A 6,630-nucleotide genomic window follows, 5' to 3' on the forward strand; every position below is an offset into this window, starting at 1 on the left:
ACCACAATTGATTAAGTGGAAGAAATGAGTGCCAAATTATTTTACCGTATTAAATTGGAAAGATCACTTTAACTTAACAGAGACCAAGTAAATGATTATTGGTGAAAGCATCAGAGAAGAATGTCTCAGGGTAATCAATTTTAACAAAAGTATCATGGTTGCTTCCGTAGATGTTCCTCTTCCCAAACTGTATTTGTTTTTAATTAGTGTTAAAAGTAAAGGCTAGGCATGTACTGACTCAATCAACATTTGTTCTTTTTGGCTTCTGGGTTTCTTTTTAACATAAATCCAGAACTTGAAGAAGTTGGCAGATACTTTACCCAAGGAGATTCTTATGTCTCATTTTCTTGCCAGGATCATGTGCTCACCTGTGGGCCCAGAGGATATGAGACTCATATATTCTACAGAGATTAGTATTAAGCATTTATCTCCTGGGGCTGGAGTTGGGAGATTATCAAGCAAACAGTTCTGTAGCATTGTTTGCAAGACAGAAAAGTAGGATGCAGTTGGCAAGGCAAACAATAGAGTGGGCCCAGTTTTGTTCGAAACTTCCCTCTGATCAAGGTTAGTTGACTACATGAAGCTGATTGATTACTGGCTGGATATCTCTTGTTATTTCATGCAGCAAAAGATAGCCAAGGCTTATCATTTACTTTTGTATTTTAAACAATTAAACGAGAAACTTGCCTATGCAATTATATAAAGAAATTTAATGTGTATAAACTCTTGACCTTGGTGGTGTTTTCTAATTTTTCTAGCTTATGCAGGCGTTTCATTCCTAACTATATTTTGAGTTTATTCACAGTTTCTCACCATAAACATAAGATTTATTTGATTGATAAATATATTAAAAAGTAGAATGACAATACTCTCTAACTAGTGTGAATTTTATATACAACTGAGAAATCATAATTTTTCTATTCATCTTTGTCATTTATGGGGTACTGTTCTTGAAGAGAAGTATTTGGTTATAAATGTTAAGCAAATGGAAATGTTGGAAATAACAATCAATAGGAAGTCACACCATTTTAGAAGTCATAAAATTATTTGCTTTGAATCCTTTGATCTTTATGTCTTAATGACTTTAATTTTATATTTTATGGAGTCTTGTTATAAATAATAGCCAAAAATGAGAGTGTCTACTTGGAGAGTAAAATGCCTTAGACTCTCATGTTTTTTGCTTTTCCCATGTAGTATTTCAACATTAGTACACTTATTTCTCTTTCTCACTGCTGCCTTATATAATGCACACCCCAAGTCTCCCAGGTAGATGTGAATGTCCATTTACACTAATTGTTTCTGAGGCATCAGAACAGCTGGCAGTTATATAAATACTCATAAGAACACTCTATAGCCTTGTACTACTTTGGCTTTTTCAACCCCATGTTGCTAGTAATTTATTACACCATATTACCAAATTAATATCAAACCAATACGAAGATTCAAGAATACTATGATTTTTTAAATAATAAAAACAGGATTTAAGGTGCCTCCATATAGGCCCCTTGTGTATGTGTAGCAATGTAGTTTCTGACAAGTTCATTATTTCATTATTAGTTCATTATATTTCTTCAGTGGGTTGGATAAATCTAGAAGAAAGCTGTATGAGCAGATCATATAGGATAGTAAAGATAGAAAGACATATGAATTCAACATTTAGGCGATCAGTTATTTTTTAGGAAATATGCAGGTCCAAAATCCCTTTGCTGAAAATTAAACCAAACCCCATGTATAAGTAATTTCCAACCCCTGCTTCATTTCTGATGAGGAGAGAATAGAAAAAAAACACCATGGCCGTCAGCCCTGAGAGGTGTGGCCAATGTATTCAGATTGTCATCTGTGATCTCCTAGCTTTAATTGGCCTCCTGGGGCACTTAGAATGCTCTGTGTTTGTCACACTTGTAAGGATCTTGGCATAAACTATTTACAGCTGTTTGGCCCCTTAGCCTATAATACAAAGGGCCTGCTGGGTCTGGCATTTGCTGACACAGCCTTGGAGTCAACAGAAAGGTCTGGCTTCTTTTCTGAGGTTCCCACCGTGTAGGATTTGCAGACTGCAAAGTACACAAGAGGTTAAGAATAACCCTTGCCACAGCCAACTCTTCTTTCCATAGGGACTCCAGAGCTCTGGTTAATAACACTTCTTTTTTTTTTAAATCTCTGGAATATTTTTATTTTCTGGATTTGAATAATGCTTTCTACAATATTATAGTACTTGTACTATTATTTATAATAGTACAATATATTATGTGCTATGTAATAGTATTATGTATAATATTCCCCCCTTCTTTTTTTGCCCCTCCCCTATTTGTATTCTCGTAGTGTTTCATTTTACTTTGTTTAGTTAATTTGAATCCATTGCCAATTCTTTAAAATTGGGATATTTCACATTTGTAAAACGAAAACAGAAACAAAAACCAAAAAACAGACTGTTAAATTCTCTAGCAGTCCAAAGTGTGAATTCCTAGTTGGCAACAGATGAGGGCTGGGTGGTGATTGTCCTTTAGAGTTGCTATGAGTCCAGCACGCCAAACAGCCATCGAAAGGCTCTTGCTTTTCCATTTCTCAAGTGGCTCTACTAGACCCTTTCATTAACAGTAATTATTACAAGTAGAATGTTCTTTTAAATGTGTATTTCTAGCAATCAAAAACAATTGTTCTAATGAAAAAACAATAAAGAATATTATGCAGAACACATCCTTCTTGTTATGTTTCTATTTTGCACAATTTTCTTTTAAAGAAGCAAATTACTATACAGAACTGGTCTTCTTGTAGTTAAAAAAAAAAAAAAACAAAACAGGATTTTCTTCATATTGCAATTTTTTTGCTCTTCTTTGGTAAGGGAAGCAACTTCCATTTACATCACAAGGGTACTACTGGTCATTGACCAAACCATTTGTATGAGAGGATGGGAGTTGCTGATCATCAACCAGAGGATTTGTGTCAATGATTGTTAATATGTTTGTAGGCATATGTCTCAAAGAGGCCTCTCCAACATGGGAGAAAAGATGTTCCTTGGAATGGAGTCTGCCATTTGTACCAGAGGAAGCTGACACACTCATATATTCTAAATGGTGCCTGGGAAGCAGCTGACTGACAGTGGCTCCTTCCATTATCTTTCTTCCTGCCTAGCTTTCTCTCACTGATTCCTGAATCTTAGACTCCTTGGTCATGTTTTTATCCTCTTCCCTCCCGGTACCTCCACCCAAGAACCTCCTACAACCCATGGAATCTTTTCTCCCACAATTATTCAAGTTTAGTTCTTTCCTACAATGTATTGTACCCTGAAAATCGTGGGCTTGCTATCTTGACCCATGCAATGTAACACTTGCATATCCTGTCTTCAGACTCCATACAACCTATTATGTCGGCCTTCATTGATTCCTCTGATGCATGCCTTTAAAACAGTCAGTGGATTCAGCTTTTTTTCTATATTCAAGAAGTTCAGAGAAAGATATTTCCAAGGTTACAAATTCAGCAGCTCAAAAATGTTTCTAAACAGGAGGCTTCCCTTCATCTCTTCTATCATTGTTAATCCTTTAAAACACACTTAAAAACATGGTATCATTCATTCTTCCAGATTCTACTGAGAACGCATGTAGTGCTTGTAGTGCAAACTGACCTGAGGCCTCTACGATGGTGATGGTGATGATGTTGATGATGATGAAAGAAGCCAGACCTCAGATGGGGACTGAAATAAAAAGTGATTCAACAGTTATGTCTGAAAGACACAGTCCAAATGTCACAATTGAGGTTACTACAGTCCCAGGAGTCACTCTGTCTGTTTCAACACTAGAGATGGGGTTAGCTGTGAGTCCATGAAAACAATGTATGTTTAACTTCATGAAATTTCTATTGTTTTATCTAGTCATGTGAATGGTGCATTTTTGGAAAGAATAGATAAACAATGGATAGACATCAATAATCACATGCAAGCAGGTCAGCAAGTCAACAGTGACCCCCTTCTTCTGCCAGGTGCCCTTAAAACAGCCAGTGGATTCAGCCTTGCTTCCATTTTCAAGCAGTGAACATTTCCAAGGTTACAAATTCAGTAGCTTAAACAAAGTATCTAAACCTGGGTTTTCCCCTTTTTCTCCTCTGTCATTAATACACTACCTCAAATCTGCAAACCTTTCTATCAGTTTCAAGATGTCTTCTGAAGCTCTAAGCTTTATGTTTTCATAATTCCCCTGGAGTGTCAAAAACAGACACAAATCCCTGCTTCTGTCACATTTTACATTGTGGAAAACTTGCCCCAAATCTCAGAAAGTCGGATAGTCTGTGTGGTTTAGTATTTTCTGTTTTTAAAAGGATCTATGACAAGAGAAGTGGAGTAATCATTACTGATTTACACTCGCCTGCATTCACTCTGAGAGTTGCAGAGAGCAGTCTGTCGTTGTCATACTGCTACATACCTGAACAATGTGACTTCTATCTAGAAAGTATCCATGGCTTCTCGTTTCACTCTGCTCAAGAATATTCTCTGCCTGTGGGAGGGTGCCCTTAGAACAAATTCTCAAGTAAGGAAACAGAAAGTGGATGGGTGCCAGGTTCCTCATGACTAGACTGTTTCTGTGTCAGCTCTCTGAGTCTTACCAACACAATCATGCCAACTACCTAGTGATGCTCCATCACTTCTCATGACCTCCATTCCTCATACTATATCCTGAAATTACACCAGAATCTTTGACTTAAATATGGCTTTCAAGAAAACTAAAGTCAGCGATCAATAGAGGCTACCCCTTGAACTCAGGTGCTTATCTTTTCTGATGTCTTCCTTCACACCCAATCAATAATTACGTATTTCTTTGTGTAATATCTCTTACAGGATATTCAACACAAAATACTATATGTGGAGTATATTCCTTTCCTGTCACATTGTGTGTTTTTTTAAAGTCAGAAATCTTTTCTTACAGGATCAGGTATACAGTAGGTACAGATCCAGTGTTTCACACATGAGCAGAACCCACAGAGCCCAGTGTGAGTTTCTTACCTAGAGACTCAGCTAAAAAAAAAAAAAAAAATAAAATAAAATAAAAAATAAAAAATAAAAAAAATAAAAAAAATAAAAAAATCGAAAAGAAAGCATAATTCTTGGAGTACCCAAGTCATACCCTTGACTGTCATCAAGTCCATTACACTCTGCTTCAACTATTGCCTCAGAGGTGAAATATCTGGGTTTCCCCAGCCACACAATATATTCATGTGGGGTAGATATGCTCTCTGTAAGTTAAAGTCCCTCAAGACATTTATTTTCTTTGCCCGTGTTTCAACATTCCCAATCTCTGATGCAGATCTTTTAACCTAAACATTTCTTCACAGATGGCAGATCGTCTCCAGACGTGCTGAACTCCTTACTGTGAGAGCCCATAAGTCACTGGCCTAAAATATGGGTAGCAGGGCAGAGGGCTCAACTGCTGCCGATGAGAGGAAACCATATTTGAGAAACTCTAATTCTTACTGACGCGTTTAGTATATTTCTATTTTTTCTCTTAACTTTATTGTCTCGTCAGTAAAGCCGAAACTACCTCCCAGTATTGACACGGAGGAGTAGTTGGGAACTAAGAAAAGTTCAGGAGGTACTGAAGGGGCCGCTAGGTATTTGTTTTACCCTTATTCTAAAATTTGAAATCCCACGTAATAAAAATAAAGAAAACTAATTGTTAGTAAAAATAGACTGTAGTTTCTAATGTAAGATGACAGTGAAGGAGAAAAAGAAAAAAAATATGGTATTGTGAGTAAAATATTTTCAGAGCAGCACAGCCTAGAGCTGAATGTAGTGGGTGTCATCGCTGGGTCAGTATTAGCATAGTTAGAGCTATTTTGATGACACTGTATTCTCATGGTGATATCTGGTTGGCATTTTGTTACAGGAAGGCAACAGCAGGTATGAGAGGATGGAGAAAGAGCGAAGTTGCATCGAAGGTCAAACTGAATAAAGTGTGAGGTGAATGGTACCCTGATGTTACATCTTGCAATTGCTGGGCATGAGACAAGAAACCCATTGCAATCAAGTCTGAGGTGTATTTAATGGGGAATTTATGGCAGAGCTCTTTGCACATAACATTTTAGGCTACTTTCAATTATACAGGTTCTTTCAAAAGAGCTGTACCTAATTTTTATTCATTATTTTTTTTCTTTTAAAACATTCTTCCAGGAAAATTCTCAAAAATTCAAGTGTGTGTGTGTGTGTGTGTATGTGTGTGTGTGTGTGTGAAGTCTGAGGTATAATGTAGATAAAATGTTACTACTGCTCAATATTAACTAATATATTTTTTTAAAGAATTAAAAGAATTTTTAAAGAATTTAAAAGAATTTTAAAAGATTTTTTTTAAAAAAGAATTTAAAAGAATTTTATTATTTTGATTTCTTTCTATTAGAAAAATGAATGAATTTCCATGCATGTCTCAAAGAGAAAACAATTAACTGTAATTGCATAAGAGGTAAAGAGAAAGAGATCTGATTTTGACTTTGAAGCCAAGAGTTTTGAAATTGAGTTTTGGTCAAAATGCAATAGCCACAGAAAATCTTGCAAAACTGTGGTTAAACTCCTATTTGAAGGCACGGTACATTTTAAGAAGTAGTGCAGATAGTGAGTTCCATATGGAGAGATTAATGTGTGCTAGTCAC

At 36.2% G+C, this 6,630-nt stretch overlaps 1 long non-coding RNA gene across 1 annotated transcript; it reads left to right on the forward strand.

The window, feature by feature from the left end:
- The first annotated feature begins 478 nt into the window (after nt 1–478).
- On the forward strand, nt 479–5,997 carry LOC143434071 (uncharacterized). Its single transcript, XR_013103263.1, has 3 exons — nt 479–564; nt 3,581–3,829; nt 5,874–5,997. It is a non-coding gene; the product is annotated as an uncharacterized LOC143434071 (long non-coding RNA).
- Nucleotides 5,998–6,630: the final 633 nt, after the last annotated feature.

The sequence above is a fragment of the Arvicanthis niloticus genome, chromosome 13, assembly GCF_011762505.2.
Source record: "Arvicanthis niloticus isolate mArvNil1 chromosome 13, mArvNil1.pat.X, whole genome shotgun sequence".
NCBI lineage: Eukaryota > Metazoa > Chordata > Mammalia > Rodentia > Muridae > Arvicanthis > Arvicanthis niloticus.